At 41.3% G+C, this 18,524-nt stretch overlaps 1 protein-coding gene across 1 annotated transcript in view; it reads left to right on the top strand.

Moving 5' to 3' along the window:
- The window catches only part of syn2b (synapsin IIb), a 101,818-nt gene that overhangs the window by 19,996 nt on the left and 63,298 nt on the right, over positions 1-18,524 (top strand). The window lies entirely within an intron of this gene.

Genomic DNA, 18,524 nt, shown 5'->3' with positions numbered 1-18,524 from the left:
AATGATAGATATAACGATATGATACGATACAATATAACTTGATATGACAACATCTGAAACAAAATGATAGGATTGCAATACAATATGATACGATATATATTTGATTCGTTACGATAATATATACTACGATAAATCTTGATGTCTCAGCAGTGAATGTTTCCTTGGACTTGAATGTGCTATACATTAAGATGCCTCTACAGTAGTACAGCTGAATAGAAAACATCAAAAGCTAAACAAAGTGTTTACAGTTTTCCTATACCAATGACAACCACAAATTACATATATTGCACATTTTCCAAATGCTACAGTATTCAATTTCTTTGAGATAGTCACAAAGGAGTTTTTTTAATGTTTGAGGAACAGTAACACTGATTTTATTATTGGTAAAATAACTGCAGGTGGACTCTCTATAGTTTCATAACCACTTACCAAACCCAGCTGAGGATGGAAAAAAACTCAAAGCTTTGATAGTATTTGGGGGTGAATCTCAACCATAGACTGTATAAAATATGGACGGAGGATCCGTGACATCACCCATCTGTTTCTTAAGCCCTGTTTTGAGGCCAATCATCTGCAGCAGCCATATTGCTGCTGTAGAGCGATTGTGACGTAAAAAGGTGGGCTTTGCTACAGTGTTCCTGCCTGTCAGTCAAGTCAGCTGTGCCTCTCATTGGAAGACTCGTAATCTCAATATTTTTCGAAATTGCCTCGTTAGAATATAATTCACCCCCCCGTACAGTGTGTGCCGATCAAGAAATTAGCTATCCAGACTACACTCGTCTTTTGTAACATGTAAATAAACATGTTTATTCTGCTGTAAAGATGGGCTATTTTGAATTGGTGTGTATGTGGTTTCCGTTACTTCCGGAGCTAGCCTCAAGCGGATCCTTGATGAACTGCAGTTTTTAGCACTTCTGCATTGGACTCATATTTTTAGACCGGAGGTTGCCGCTTGGTCTCAACAGAAGGCTGTTGGTACATTGCAGTATTAATCAGATAAAGTGTTTTGTGGAAGATGAAGTGGTTAGGTAATGACACAGCTTTGACCTTGGATCTATATTGTTTTGTCATTGCTTTCTGCAGCAGGCTATCAAAAGAGACGACGTAAAGAGCCACACAGCAAAATGGGAAAACTGCAGACCCTACATACATACACTGTCACACTATAGACAAATCACCCCTCCAAGCGGCATCTATCTAGCAGAGGTTCTGCTTCATCTGCTGCCTTTAAGGTCTGCTCAAACCTGCTATGCTCTCTCACAAAAAATGGAATGAAAAATATAAAGAAGCTTTTCCTGTGGAGTGAGAGACAGAACATGACTGAAATAGAAATATGATGTGATTTATTTATTTTTTTGTAGTTCAGCAGATTGAAGACAGGAAGTTATAAGTGGGACTGGCTATGAGACTTGATTTGCTGGCCAGGCTTTTAGGGCTTTAGCCAGCTGCACACAGAGTTAAACAGTAACTCTCTGAGGTCTTAAACGGCTCAGTTGACCATATGGTGCCAGGTGCAGTGGTGCATTTTGGCAGGACATGCAGAACAGTTAACAAACACACACAGAGCACTTGTTCAGTTTAACATAACTTAGCACCAAATCATAATTGTAACCACTGAAGCTTCATTCAATCAATATCATAGTGAAAAGATAAGATCTAAATATATTTTTCAGCCACTTAAGCAATAACATTAGCTCCAATACACACATGTAATTAGATATGGATTTCAAACGTGACCACCACCAGAGTCATGAATCTGACTCTGCCATTAGCACACCTAATCATCTACATAATACATATCAAATTCATTTCAGTCCACTCTCACAGTGATATATAATGGAAATCTGAGGCATGATTACAGCGAGCAAAATTGTATATAATTTGATACCACCAAATGATATCAAGTAAACCTAGAGCTGGCAATAAGTGTGTTTCCATCAGCATAAAGGACCCTAGGTAGGTTAGGTAGTAAAAACAAATGCTTGAATAACAAACATTTAAATTAAAAAAAAAAAAAATTAAAATGTTATTTTGTGTTTTGATGTGGTGGACATAAACTTGCTTGAAAAAGAGCAATCCAGATGGATGAGTTTATGCAACTTAGTTGTTCATTGAAGCAATTTTCAAGATCTGCATTTGGAAGTCTTTGACACCACCTGTGGTGATGTGTGGTAATTGCAGGTTTGTCTGCCTAGTTCTGACATTTTGTCCCCAAGTTAATGCCTACTTTTTTATCCTTATTTTTGTATCATTTTATTGTCTATATTTATTTTCCCCATTGTTTTCATGAATGGCATTTGTTTAGTTTTGTATTTGGTCTTCATTTCCTGTTTTATTTTGAAATTCTTACCTTGTGTGTTTCGCCTTACGCTCTTGTCTTTTACTGTCATTAGTAGTTTCAGTTTACAAAATGATCTTCAGTTGTAGTTTCTTGTGATATTTTGTGAGCCAACGCCCTCATTTATTCTACTCCTTGTGTGTATCTGTTGCCTGTTTATTTTGTAGTATTCCCCTACACTGTCCAGTCTCATTTTACTTCCTGTGTTTTTACCCTCCAGCTTGATTGCAACTAATTAGTTTCACCTGTGTCTTGTTGTCACACCTGTGTTTGATTGCCCTGTGAGAAGGTGTTCACCTCTCTGTGCTGGTTCATTGCGTCGTCTCCTGCATCGTTCCTCATGCTCCCAGTGGTGGTTCTTGTGTTTTTGAGATCTTCTGTTGTACATATTTTCTGATTTCTGTCATGGAACTTTATTGTGACAGAATTGACCGACTCATGAAAATAGTAAGCATTAATGAATGACAAATTGATACGAATCCGCTGAAAGCAAGGAATAATACAAATACAGGGGCTTTCGTCAGTGTGCAGAAAGATTACTTGCCACTGTGTGGACCCATGTGCATGTGTTTACCTTTAAATGTTCAAGATTATAACTTCATGGGGGAAAAATCTGAGCAGTTTGCCTCTATAAATGCTGCTGTGACCGATCCTGGAACCTTTAAATGACTTTGAAGAAGAGACGTGTTGTAAATCTCACCCTTTCAATTAAACTACAAACAAGGCCTCAACAGCAAAGATGCACACAGATTTACCCTCTCTTTTCACTGCGTATCTCTCAATCCTTCACATACAGTATTTATATAAATACACAGATCCCACATGGTGCATAGCCTCGCTCACAACATGTAGCACTGCGGTAGGTGTTAAGTGTCAAACTGACAATATTGAGCCACTATAAACTGCAAAGGCCAAGCATACGACTACATTCTCCACTTTTTGTATTAAAAAAACAGCACACACATTCACAGACGTACACACACACACGCTTGAAGACAGAATCATGTACTGTATCTGCTGTAGATGTTAACTCAAACCTGCTTTCGCATGAATCAAAAGGCAATCTGACTGTGTTCGCAGTTATTTCCAATCAAGGCTAATCACGTCTTCGGGGACTCTCAATTCACAGCAGTGTGGAGCCAAGCAGAGAGGTAAGAAATGAACAATTAGAATCAAATAAATTCAGTATTAAAAAAATCTAATGAAATTTGAATTACAGTCAGCAAAGAGATGACATAAAAAGCTTGCCTGCTTGCTTCCTTTCAGTCATTTTTTCTAACTGGCAGTCATTGTTTCAGTGTGATTCATCTAGTCTGCTAACAGAGGCCTTTAAATCAATGGTAAAATAATGGATCCATTGTATTGCAGCAGATGTCATTAAACCGTCACCTAAACTACCCTTTAAAGAATGTTTGCCTCCCCACTAGAGAGATACTGAAAGAAAAGGGACGAGTTGAAGATTACTTTTTCAGAACGTGAAAACTAACTGTGAGGGCTGCTTTCTGCTCTCTCAAGATAAGTGTGTGTGTTTGTGTGTATACATCCCTTTGTATGTGTTTGTGTGTATCCATATGTGCACGCACTGTAGGTGTGGGCTCGTGTGGGTGGGTGTTCAGAGACTGACTGTGTGTGTGCTGTCATGCTGAAGGCCGCCTTCTGCATCTATATTCTCCATTCACACGCTTGCACTTCACACACCTCAGGGGGAAGTTATGTGACACGTTGAAGTGAGCACGTCGCTGAAAAAGGCTTAAAAAATTATGGCAGGAATAACGTCAGTATTTAGCTAAAAATGCATTTGTGTGAGTGTGAATGTAAGTGTGTGCGTGCATGCATATCTGAATGTGCAGAGGGTGCCGTCTTTGAGTCGTGACCAGAAAATCTCCTCCCTCCTTTGCGTGTCTCACACACACCCACATTGAGGTTTTTCGATGCTGCAGTGTAAACTACACCCTCCATGTATAAGCCTGATGTAGCCAGAACGAGGTGCAGGGAAAACACAGTGTTAGAGCAGTGGATAACGCTCTCAAATGTCTAAGGAATCCTCCAAACATCAACTTCACACTGGCAAAAAAACAGTTCTTCAGGCGGTATTGTGATGATTCTGGTTTTCTCTATCATCGTCTTGCAGTTCTTTTCCTCTCGGGTGGTGCAGCTGCTGTGGAGGTCAGGATTTCTGGACTGCTGCTGTTGTCGTTTTTATCTCTCTTGAGTGCCATTGCAAGCAATACCTCAAAGATAAGACTGGTGTGAGGTTGGATCTCAGAGTCAGAAAAATATCTGCCTGAGCAGGAATCTGGAATCTGGAAACTGTACCCTCTTTATCATCCATCTTACTTGCTTCTCTTCTCAACCTGTTACATCCTTCCTCTTTTGATCATTAAGCCCTCCCTCTTGCACCCAGCAGCTGAGAAGTGCCACCCATTGCACCCTGATTTTTTTCTGTGACAAAGAGCTTTATTCAAATCTTAGAGAGAGAGAGAGAGAGAGAGAGAGGTGGTACCAGAAAAAAAAAAATCTTCAAGTCATCTTTAAACGGAATCATTTCTGCATCTGCAGGGTAGTGTGGGTGTGTTCATTAAAATCTTGCTCCAGTGGACCTTTAGGAGAGGCCAATTTGGGAAGAATAACTGTTAGTAAATGAGGCAGTTCTTGGATATATCCAGTGTAATGGGCCGTGCAGATGGAAGAAATTTGATCAAACATCTTGTGGTCACTTTGAAACTGAAAACCGGTTGGCACACTTTCCATCTCCTCTTTTCATCTGTTGCTCGAAAGGACAGTCTTTCAATACTTCATAAGTCCTATTCCATTCATATGGATTTTTTTGTATTTGAAACTGTATCAAGGCCTTGCAATGCATTAATATCACATTCTTCTCCTTCATTATGATTTTTTGTAGGGCCACAAGAATTGGTTGATTAATGTGTAACCACCTAATCAGAATCAGAATCAGCTGTATTGGCCAGGTATGTGTGCACATACAGTAAAAAAAAACAAGAGATGCATGGAATCAGTCCTATTCCAGTGTCTGAATGCCGACACATGCATACCTCATTGAACTTAACCAGGCACTGATTTGGCAATCACCTGAAAAGCAATCAAATACAGTTGAGCTGCTTGAATTTATGCGTGAAGTATGGCATACTATCACCCAACAGAGCCGTAAAAGACTGATCCTCCACATTGTCAAGTTTTTACCATCAAAAACATCTATCAGGGGGGGCGCCTGTGGCCTAGCAGTATCAGCGCACTCCATACACAGAGGCTGTAGCCCACATTGCAGAGATTCCTGGTTCGAGTGCCGGCCAAGACCCTTTCCTGCATGTCCTTCCCTGCTCTTTACCCATTTCCTGCTTTATAACTAAAGGTGTAAAAGCCTAAAAAATACAACTTAAAAAAAACCCTCTATCAATACAAATTCTGTTGTGCACAACAACTACTCTCTTCTCCTTCTTTGTCTTCCAGCCGGCACATCACACCTTGACTCCATATGGAAAATTTCCAAGATGCAGGCAGGAGAAAGTCCTTATAAAGTCAGGGCAAAAGTTTCAGCTGTTTGTGTTCACACATGAAACCCAACCTGAAAAATTTGGGGAGTGTTCAGGAGTTTTGTGCATTTGAGGATACAGCTTTTGTCTTGTTTGTGCACTCTCGAATGGAGTTTGAAATCATCTGCCTCTTGTATGAGAAAGACATAATCGTCCACTTTATCTTTTTTTGGAGTTGATTTCTCAGATATAAGATTAACAAACAAGCCCTGAGGAAATAGTTTCCGGGACAAGGAAGTGTAATTTATTTGCAGAGCTTTTGCATCTTAACAGAATGTTGAGCCACAATGACGTGGAGGATGGCCAATCAGTATGCAAGGGGAATGATTATTTTTCAGCCTTGAGCAAATAAAGGAGAGAGGAGTCCGAGGAGATGCAAAGCAGACGAGTGTGTCGAGAGGGATTTGAGGAAAAAAAATAATAAGGTGTGACGCAGAGGAGGGCAGGACGGGGCTTCACCTCCTGTCTCTGGAGCCAGTAGGTGTTAGTAACAAGGGAAAGGAGGCTGATTTAAAGTGAACAGGAGATGTTGTTAATGCAGAGGCATGTGTTTTATTATTATTTTTACTTGAAAGGACTGAACTTGAGATATAAGATGTTTGTAAAAAAAAAACCAAAAGAGACAAATTCAGAGGTGAAGGGAGGCGGAAAATAAAAGAAGAGAGACGGGAAACAGATGGGAGAAACGGAGAGCTTAAAATGTCCAGCAAGACGTAAAGAATGAGTGAATGGAGAGAACATTTGTGTGTTTGTGTGAGAGGGAGAGAGAAGGAGAGAGAGAGAGAGAAAGAGAGGGAGAGACAATGAGGCTGAATGGAAACCTGAAAGATCTGCGACACGTGTCTTCATCGTCCGGCTGAGCACCACAGCGCATGACTGCCCCAGGGCTGCTGCACTCAGCCCTGTCATGGCTCAACGAACTCACACACACACACACACACACACACACACACACACACACACACACACACACACACACACACACACGCACGCACGCACGCACGCACGCACGCACGCACACACGCATAGACACACACATACAGTATAAACACACACAGATACACACAGCATGAGATAGTGACAAGGGGATGAGAGGGGGAGAGAGCGGGGGGCAGAGAGAGGGAGAGAGGGAGAGGTTGTAGGGACGGAGGAAACAGGGATGGAGGTGTGGAAAGATGTCAAGTGAAGGAGGTAGATAAGATGAGGAGGAGGAGGCAGGGTGGCGAGCGAAAGTAAGAATGTCACAGCAGTGAGACATATTCAGAGCAGGAGAATCACAGGGGAAAATATCTGTACTCTACTGTATGTTTGCTACAGCTGTGTTGAGCTGCTCTCTCCTTTCATTATTCGTGCAGGTGAGCCTGAATCTCCCAATAAATTAGAGTTCAGATGCATTTATTACTCTGTGACTGCAGGGATGGCTTGCTGTTTAAGAAATGAAAAGACAGCAGATCTGTAATTTGAAACAGCAGTGCGGCCTATGGATCTCAGTGGAACTGTGCCTGTGTGCCTCAACATTTATTATCCTACATGTGTTTGATCCTATTTGAACACTGATTGTTGTTTCTGAGAGTTATAGCATGGAGCCGAGGGGAACATCAGATTAGTTCAGCAAACTGTGCTCACACAGGTCTGGCATAAAAAATAATCAGCAGCTACAGAAGGTGGAACAAACAGCATCATAATGACATCCTGGCTCCCATAGGCTGTAATCAGAGGACCATTTATTAATTTCTTCAGACATCTGCATACAGCTGGTCAGCTCTAGATCAGACATTTCAGCTGGAGCAACAAATCTGCTGGACGCTGTGCGATGAAAGCCCATCAGAGTTTGGATTTCTCAACCTATCTGGAATACATCTGAAAAGATTGATCTGACCTCAGTTCCAAAACCTAGATTTTGCAAATAATTTTATTTTTCTCCTGAGGACAGACCTGACAAAGTTTGCATACTGTCTTACAGACTTAATTATGATTAATCAGTCATAGGATAGAAATAGTTAATGTGGTAGATCACTTGCATGTTTAAAATTCTATTAGTTTTCATTTGAAAAACAGTTTTTGAAGTCCATATTAACAAAATAAAGCAATTCTTAGCAGTGCCTTGATTTGGAAATCAAATGCATGTAGTGAAATTTACTTTATGATCCTGACTTCTAGATATATCCTTCAAATAAATCCTGCACTGCTACACTCACTCTCTAACATCCAATTATCCCTGGTTAATGCAACAACATGAGCACTTTTCAGGAGTTCCACATTGGTTGCTTTTTCTGCCTTATACAGGTCTTGCATGCATTACACAATTGTTACCATTAATGCAGTCGCCACCTATGTAGCAGTGTTCTAGTGTCATACACAGATGATGATGTGATGTGAAATAAAATAGCACCAGATTTAAAAATTAGTGGGTTCATTTTTATTTATTAGTTTAGTTTATTTGACAGGGGCCATGCAAAACAAAAACTGTCAAGCCAGAGTTAGCTATAAGCTAATTTTCTTCTGTGGCCCTGGGCAGGAAGATTTTTTGATTATCTCGTTAATGCGGACAGCCCTACTTTCTACAAATCTGCATTATGATGTTATTATTTCAGTTAACCTAAGACTCGTTGATTCTAAGTAAATCAAAGGAGAATAAGTTCCTTTTTCAGGCTCAAACCACTGGAGTAAGTCAACAAAGCCTCTGTGTAACTAACTGTCCACTGAAGAACCGACACTAACTCAAAACTGATGAATAAGGGCTACTAAAAGGGATGTGATGAACTTTGAAAAGACAGCGTTCAGGTTGCAGAGGTAAAGGCCACACAGAAAAGCAAGTCTCAGCTTGATGTTGATTTTGCACTTGCGGCTGGCTATACAAGAATCACTGAAAAGCTGGCATCCATTCCCAGAGGCAATCATCATCTGTCATCCTGTAACGATGGCAGACCCTGATTGCTGATGGTTTCTGAGATCAAAAACAGCTGAAGATTTAAAGAGATATTTCTTTTTTTTTTTAAGTGGGGTCGTATGAGTTACAGTACACTATTGCTCTTGCTAGCCGCAATGCGTGCCGGGGAGCTCTTCCCCTTTTAATGAGAAAATTCCCAGAGCACCGGCAGCCAAGCTAGGCTATTTTCTTTGCCCACGGGGCCTCCTATGTCACGTTATTTTGCTTAAGTTGAGTAAATATGGTCAAGGAACTCATCACGGTGCAAATGCATGCACCAGTAGAAAAAATTGGAGCTATTCAGTTTGCCATCAGAAACCCCCTTTGGTTTGGCACTATTTTCGGACGCACCTCGCAGACTGGTGTTCTTCCACTGCATGAGCACGGATACACGCCGATCAGCTGTTCGGATCAACAAGCACATAGCATTTTTAGCAGACACTTTTAGGAACAAAAATTACAAAGTGCAGAAAATCATTCTGACAGCACTGATGACATGCGGTTTACTGTGGGCACAAGAGGATTTCTCTATGAACCAGAGTTTACAGAGGAAGAACTCCAGATGCAGACCCAACGTACTGAAGAAAAGAGGGGAGAAAGTTATGTGCTAATGAGTGAGCAGGAGAGATCCCACGTTACCTGGTGGTGCCGCTGTGTAAACTGTGAGCCCATGCCAACAAACCCAGAGAGCTTCTGGTGTCGGGAGAGGGACTTAGTGACAACAATACTTGAGGACCTTTCTGAATCAGAGGATACCAGCGGCTCACATACGGCTCCAGTCTGCATCACTCGTCATCCAGAGTTCCCTGCCCTACAGGAGGTTTGCTTGTTTGAACAGCCGTGATAAAGACAGGTATGTCCCATCTTTTAAATTTGCAGAAAACAGAGTTTGATTCACTTTAAAGACAAATACTGCTACATGATCATGCTACGTGCTTGTTGATCCAAACAGCTGATCGGTGTGTATCCATGCTCATGCAGCGGAAGAACACCGGTCTGCGAGGTGCGTCCAAAAATAGTGCCAAAACAAAGGGGGTTTCTGACGGCAAACTGAATAGCTCCATTTTTTTTTCTGGTGCATGCATTTGCACCGTGATGAGTGCCTGGACCATAATTTCTCAACTTTGGCAAAATTCCGTGAAATAGGAGGGTTGTAGCCTAGCTTGCCGGCCGGTCCTCTGGGAATTTTCTCATTAAAGGCGAAGAGCTCACCGGCACGCATTGTGGCTAGCAGGATCAATAGTGTATTGTAACTCATACAACTCCACTTCAAAAGAACTGAAATATCCCTTTAAGCTTGGTCTCGCTCACAGTTTTTGTATCTCATGGTCTTTGAGCTTACTCGGCCATCATCCTTTTAGAGGCTCATTGTGAACGCTGGACTAGATTTCTCTTGGGATGAGTATGCTTTTTTCACGCATTATTCAAATCTTGCCTTCATTTTACTGGCTGCCAACCTTCTTTGGAATTAATGTAAGTAAATAATCACAAACATAAACTGGGCTCCTTATGATCTCATTCTCAAGTATATCCGATTTTCTGTCTGCTCGTTTTATGGATAAGTATCAGGGGCAAAAAAAACTGTATGGGCAATCCTTCTTGTTTACAGCCAAGTGAATAAGTTAGCAGTCATTTTCTTCCCATTATGTGCTGATGCATTGTAGCGTATTTCATTTCTTCCACCTCTTGACCAGCGGAATAGTGTGAATCCATTAGCAGAACTGCTTTTCTTCACCAGCATGTAGACAGATGCACAAACAAAGGCACACTGTCTCTAATTCAAAGAGTTTCCCATAATATGATGCTATTTTTCTTAAGTTTGTCAACTTCTTTATGCTAGTGTTAAATATTTATTCTCTGAGCTAGATTCTGGGCTGAATTTCTCATAATAAGTCTTGGTTTGGTGTCGAATTAAAAAGAAAATTGTAGCAAAATGAGCCTGAAAAGAAATCAGCTCAACACAGGGACCTCCACTTGCCTCTCTAGTGTGTATCCTGTCTCCATCCTCCCTCATGTTTGCACACACAGCGATTCAATTTTAAATGTTATACATAAGCTCCCAGGGATTCTCCCGGTGCCTCTAAACTTTCTGTAAAAGCCCAGAATTAAACTTTCCAAGACTCTATGTGTGGTTAGCACATATAAGAACATTTTCAGTGGGAGGCTACAAACAACATCTCATTTACATTCTGTCCATTCAGTGGGACACTTCATCTCCTATTACAGCCTTTCTCTTTATCTCTGACACACACGCACACAAACATACACACATTCACAACCACAGCAGTGCGGGTGCTTCACAAAAGCAATTAAGAAGTTTCCCTGAACCACAAAGGAGCAGAGGTCCTTGGTATGACTGTTATGTGAGGAGCCATTCTGCAGAGTGTTGAGAGAGAGAGGGTGGGTTTGGTTGTGTGCTGTGTGCATGCAGAGCTGGAGAACCCAAATTGGTCTCTTGCTTTAGATCGTAGTTCAGATGATGAGATATAACAGACTGTGTGTGCCTAGTGTAACAGCAGGACAGGATTGTCTCTGATGTGTCAAAGTGTCCTGGATCTCAAGAAATTAACTGATCTAGTTTGTGGCAAAGATTATTTTGACAGAAACTCTCATCTACATGTTTTGAGTTTCCGACTGAAGATCTATGATTTACTCTGGAGAAATACTCTCAATGCCTTTTTGAAGGTATGAAAATAACATAACAAGTAGCTTGACATTCTCTAGAGGCAAAAAAAATAGGCAAACTATCTCCAATGTTGTGATTTTGCAGCTTTCTTTTGCTTGTTTTCGGGATTATACATGTGTTTATGAATGTGCATTTTTTTTTAACTTGCAGCACATCTCTCTTGACACTGCAGTTTCTCCTGGATCTACACAATTAAACCAAAATAGCTATACTTAATTCAATTTTAAGAGCGATGGTGGGAGAGGTTGCTTTTGGGCAATTTTTCATTTGTAGCTTGTTTCCATTGTTGCATTCATTTTGGACTACTGCATGTGATTGGGAATTTGCAGAATGTTTGTCCTGGAGATTGTTCAGGCTTTGGGGATAGTTAGCCTTGTCGACCACTGTAGAAAAAGGATGCAAACAGTAGTCTCTTGAGTCCGACAATTTATGTAGGAACTCAGAACTGAAAACCTCCACAGCTTTGTCCAAACTGCTATCTGGCTTGTTTCCCAAATCAGATTTTTAAGAGACTATCCGTAGTGGATATCATCAGATGATTTTTTTTGTGTCAAGACATCATAAATATATCTGCATTGGTTGCTGTTGTAACAGTGTAGGTGTCAGTCTCTATGTATGCTGATGACACCACTTACAAACAGAAATGTTAGAAATAAGGAATCCTTATCTTACACTCTGAACAACATGCTGTCAGGTCATCTTTCAGAGCTCTGTTACACAAGGCTTGAACACTTACCGCTGTGCTAGTAGCAGCATGGATTCAGCTGGGTTGCTCTGATTCACCTCCGTCACTAGATTTGACATTGTTGTTGTGTGTCACACTGAGTGACAAAAAGACACTTTGGAGTCTGACTAAAGCTGCCAGACGGTGGGAGTCGCATTTTAAACCAACTTCAAATGTGACCTGGAACAGATTGCAAATATCATACTTCCTATGTCTTTTCCCCTCCAGACCTTCTAAAACCAATCTGAATATAAAATGTGGTCATGGTCTTGAAGAGAATCTTGGCTGGCAGGCTGAACAAGGCTTAAAATTACACTTCCTCTAGTTTGCTTATAAAAGAGTAAAATTTGCACCACCACTAGAACTCATCTGTATGGTGAACATCAAGATGATATTTTTCTGGTCGGAGCTGTACAAACTTCCCTATTTTCCTCCAATACTCCTGTCCCTGGTCACTTCTTTATACCTGTTATATCAGGCCTACATCCCCATTAAACTTTTTAAGGCACCTGATAAAGCATCAGGAGTCTCTACCTCACCCAGTTATCTTCCCACCCACACACTCTGCCGGTTGGATTCTATTGAGCCAAACCAGATTAATTGAGAAACCATTAATCTATCTGTCAGTGTGATGCATAGTATTGGAAACACACAAACTGGTGCATTTATCTTGACTTAATGGGTTGCTGTATGCTCTTCTGCTGTATGGAGAGGTATAGGGTAGCTTGTTGCAGCCTCTTAGGTTGTTTCTCAATGTTTTTAAGTTAAAACTGTCATCTGTACCAGTATTATTAATTTATTTTATTTTTTTAAAAGTGCTCAATTTCTAGCAGGGTAAGGGAAAACGATTGAGCAGTCTGAAAAATATATTTTTCTATCGTGTTAATGAGTAGGTTTATGTGTGTGGGCGTGGTGTCCTCAGACTCCTGCACTGATCAATGGTAACTTGCAGTAAAGGTTTTATAGCTGTTAACCCGAATGAAAGCTGCTTCCACGTCTCTCTGGTTCAACAAACTAAACTAATTAAACTGCTACAAACAGCTCTTTCACGGTTTCTTCACCCTGCTCTCTCTCTCTACCTCTCACTAATACTCTCACATACGTCTCTTAGCATCTCTGCCCTCCACTCGCTCCCACTCTGCTGGAGACTTCAAAACTTAGAAGGAACCAGTGAAGGGAAACAGAATCATCTGTTCTGTTGCTTCATTTAAAACACTGAGGCTGAAGAATATACAAAGCTTGATTGGATATGGACCCAGTGTTACACTGCATTGATGCAGTATAAATTGCTTCTAACGTCCTGTAGTGCTGTGAATTGTCATTACTTACAATAGATGTTACACGCAGATGATGCACTCACCTACGACTAGAGGTCAAAGCTTTTTCCCTCTTAAATTTAAGAGAGGTCTCACTCACAGCTGTTTCTATATCTCATAACATACCGTTACACAAAACACATATTGTGTTGCTGTTGAACTGTTGTACTGGCAGGGTTTTCTATTTTTTTCTAAAATTTATTTTCCATCAAAGTTGGACATAATAACCTCCATTAAAGCTCCTGTATGGAGTTTTTCACTGGCTTTGAAACACACTGAAATGAACACTGAGGGCTCTATATGACCTACGAAAGCAAACAAGATCATCAGCATAGAGATTTTCTATCTTTACATGATTATTTTCAGTGTTTGAAACTCCTGGTGTGGGGTAATGGCCACCTCCAGTGTTTAAAAATGAAACTCATTTGTGCCAAAAATTGCAGTGCCTTGAGTGTCCACTTGAGGCTGGCACCAAAAGCCAAGGAGACCCCATTAACACCAATGTTAGAATGCCCACTTTCATAGCAGGAATAAAACACCACAGCTTGGTAAATAAAACTGTTTTAGTGTTAATAGCTAATTTCTCTCATATTGTAGAGGGATGATTTTTTTTATAACTCATTACTTTTAAGGATATTAAGGGTACATTTAGGCCTGGCTGACTTCACTCAAAGGTTACACACTGTAGCTGTTACCTAGGGTGCTAAAAGCTATGCTAGCCCCTCTTTACTCCACCTCTTCCTGCTCTTGAGGAGTGCAGACGCTTTTTTGCTTGCTCTTGCTTATGCTTGCATTCTTTTCATTTTAACTCTTTTTTCTTCGCTGAGAGACTACAAGCAGTCACTCCAGGATACTTAGAAACCACTGGGACTATAATTTACTGTCGACAAAGTAAACAACTGCCTTATCTCGACATTTTATCGAAACTGCAAACGTGGCCTACTGATCGGCAAAAGCCTGTTAGCAGCTAAGCTAACTGGAACCAAAATGCCTCCTTTCACTGTGGACGATTTTCAGAAGATCCTTCAGAAAATTGCTGTGCTGGAAACAAAGATGCATCGGATAGAAGTGAATGTGGAAGTGAATGGACTATGCGGGAATGACACCACTCTTCCATGGGGTCAGAGCAGCAGACATGTACCTGCTAACACACGGCTAGTTAGCCCAAACAATGACACTCCAAAACAGGAGGACTGTGCAGTTGGGACCAGCTGGAACACTCTTGGCGCTAGGCCTAAAGATAAAACGTTTCCCACGGACATGAGAGAACGGATAACAGGCAGAGCCAAGCGCCCTGAGATTTCTGATGCGACTGGCTGGCCTGCACTCTCATCCAGAAGGAGTGCCGCCTCAACCCCCCTACCAAGGAGGAAACAGCCATGGACAGCAGTAAAAACTACTAGTAAGAGCAAACCTGTAGAAGAAACAAAGATACATTTAGAGAACAGATTTGCACCACTTTCACAAGATCCTGACTCTCCATCCCAGGACCTGAGAAACCCTGTGTCCTCGAAGACCAAGGGAAGGTACGAGACCAAATCTATAAGCAAAAGGCCGCAGAGGGAGCTGACGACTGGGCCTGAAACACTGATCGTGGGCGATGGTGTCGTGAAAGAGGTCAGTAGCCTCTGTGGCAAGAGAAACACCAAAGTCCTCTGCTTCACCAACGATTCGGTCTCTGACATTTCAGACAAAATTCTGGACATTGTTGCTGACCACACAACGGTGAAATCACTCATTCTTCACACTGGGGCCTTGGATGTTGTGAAGCAACAATCTGAGGTATTGAAACAAGATTTTACTGATCTGCTGCGCAAAGTCAGATCTGTTGATACTGTGGTGTTTATCAGTGGCCCTCTACCGACTGTCCGAAGAGGGGACGAGAGATTCAGCAGGCTGTTGATTTTGAACAAATGGCTCAAAGCTACATGTGCTGCTCAATCAGTGAACTTTATTGACAATTTTAATATTTTCTGGGAACGCAGACACCTTTTTAAGGCAGATGGATTTTGCCTCAACAAGTCAGGAGTAAGATTGTTCACTTCCAACCTATTTTACTCTGTGTATCACACACCAGCTTCCCTGGCCAAGGACAAGAGACAAGACAAAACAAAACAGAAGATAAGACCACATTCTGGAGGAAAACGACTGAGATCGCTGAGCCAGGAGGAGTCTTCATTGCCGCCACCTTCACCCCCCCAAGAGGAGCGTCCTCCAGTGCCGCCAACTTCAACCCCCCAACGAGAGGAGCGTCCTAGATTGCGGCCATCTTCACCCCCCCAACAAGAGGAGTGGCCTCCACTGCGGCCATCTTCCACCCCCCAACAAGAGGAGTGGCCTCCACTGCGGCCATCTTCACCCCCCCAACAAGAGGAGTGGCCTCCACTGCGGCCATCTTCCACCCCCCAACAAGAGGAGTGGCCTCCACTCCCAACAGGAGGAGATTTCTATTCTTCACCACCCCAAACACCAGCCAACTCCCCGCCCTCTCCAGTCACTCTCTCTCCCTCCTCCCCCCTCCTGGATTTTACGGATGAGATGAAAAAGCTTGTCAATGTTGGAATCAAGCTTACACCCCGTCCAAATCCCATATTCTCTCCCCTAAATCTACCCCATCGCCCAGCCCCCAGCCCACCACCGTGCCCGAAACCACCATCACAGAAACTTCACAAAGCCCCTTCACCTCCTCAGAATCATCATCATCATAACAATTCTAACTGATATGGGCCGGGTCCAGGCTTCAAAGCTGATATCATTAATGTTTTCAACCAGGAAAAGCCGGGGCCCTGTGGAATTCAGGTAGCCTCCTCAATTCCTCTGTTGGCAGGAAATAGAAAAAGGGTAAATCTGCTAAGAAACAGAAGATACTCGACTAAATCTGCCAACTTATTAAATTTAGCTCCACTTCCTCGTCAGCCACAAACAGCTGTAAAAATAACACAACTGGTTTTAACTCACTAAACTTAGCTTTATTAAATATCAGGTCTCTGGGAGGCAAATCTTTTTTAATAAATGATTTTATTATTAAACACAATCTTAATTTTATGTTTTTAACAGAGACTTGGTTAGACCAAGATAACAGTGCAGCTGTACACATTGAATCATGCCCTCCAAACTTCTCTTTTGTGAGTGAGACTAGAACGCATAAAAAAGGAGGAGGTGTTAGTATAATTTTTAATGAGTTATTCAAATGCAAGCAGGTGTTTTATGGAAATTTAACTTCTTTTGAATATGTGGCTCTTCAGTTAAATACATCCTCTCGGTCTATATTTCTTAATATTTACAGACCACCTAAATACTGTACTGATTTCTTTGATAACCTTGTTGAACTACTGTCTCTTATCTGCACTGACTTTGATTCTGTTTTAATTGTTGGTGATTTTAACATCCATGTTGACAAACCTGAGGACAGAGTGACTGAAGAACTGTGTTATGTCCTTGACAACTTTGGACTCACTCAGCATGTGACGCAGCCCACACACAACAGGGGCCACATCCTAGACTTGGTTATCTCCAAGGGTCTAAACATTTCCAAGGTTCTGGTATCTGATGTTGCTCTCTCTGATCACTGCTGTGTTTTCTTTGAAAGTGATTTATCTGTGAACACTAATGTTCAAACTGAGGTTATCTCAAAACGTTACATTACTGAAAGTACCAGTGATATATTTATTCAGGCTTTCTCTTCCATAACCCCCCTCTCTAGGTTCTCTGCAAATGAACTTGTAGAAGATTTCACTTTAAAAATTACAAACATTATTGATTCCATTGCACCAACTAAATTAAAAGTGGTCTCCAATAAGAAAAAATCGCCTTGGAGGAATACCATGCAGGTCAAACATGAAAAAAAGGAATGTCGAAAAGCTGAGCGCAGGTGGCGTAAAACAAAGCTTCAGGTTCATTATGACATTTATAAAGAAAGACTTCACATGTTTAATCTAGAACTGAAAAAGTCAAGGCAGACCTTCTTCTCAGACATTATCTCCAAAAACAAAGATAATGCACGCGCCCTGTTTGCTACAGTCGACAGGCTAACAAACCCCCCTGTGCCAGTGGCCTCTGAACACTTATCTACCAAGGCCTGCAATGAATTTGCATTCTTCTTCACTGCCAAAATTCAGAAAATCAGACAAGCAGTCAGCACTACTGTACGAGGTACTGGGAATGTGTTATCTGTGTGTCCACCAAAAAACAACTCAATCACTATGACACAATTTAATCCAATAAATTACAAAAACCTACAAGATATAATACAGCATTTGAAATCCTCATCCTGCTGCCTTGACATTCTACCATCACCATTTTTCAAAAAGGTTTCAGACTGCATGACCTCGGATCTGCTTCAAATTGTCAACATGTCTCTTCTTACAGGTGTCTTCCCCCAGGCCATGAAAACAGCAGTAATTAAACCCCTCCTGAAGAAGAACAATTTAGATGCATCAGAAATGAACAACTATAGGCCGATATCAAACCTCCCTTTTTTAAGTAAAATTATTGAAAAAGCTGTTTTTCAACAACTGAACAATTATCTAATGATAAATGACTGTTTTGATGTCTTCCAATCAGGATTCCGATCACATCACAGCACAGAGACCGCTCTAGTCAAGGTCCTCAATGATATTCATTTAAACACAGACAACGGCAAAATCTCAGTTTTGGTATCACTTGATCTCAGTGCTGCTTTTGACACAGTTGACCACAAGATACTACTGGACAGACTTGAAAACTGGGTGGGAATCTCTGGGGCAGTACTAAATTGGCTTAAGTCCTATTTAAATGACCGGGACTATTTTGTGTCTATAGGTAAATACACATCTGAGCGGATGAAAATCGTATGTGGAGTACCTCAAGGATCCATTCTGGGGCCTCTACTATTCAACATCTACATGCTCCCCTTAGGTCAGATAATAAGAAACAACCAAATAAAATACCATAGCTATGCAGATGACACACACATTTACATCACCATATCACCAGGGGATT

The sequence above is a fragment of the Notolabrus celidotus genome, chromosome 1, assembly GCF_009762535.1.
Source record: "Notolabrus celidotus isolate fNotCel1 chromosome 1, fNotCel1.pri, whole genome shotgun sequence".
NCBI classification, from domain to species: domain Eukaryota; kingdom Metazoa; phylum Chordata; class Actinopteri; order Labriformes; family Labridae; genus Notolabrus; species Notolabrus celidotus.
The sequence above is the reverse complement of the archived record's forward strand: the minus strand, read 5'-3'. Positions and strand labels throughout refer to the sequence as shown.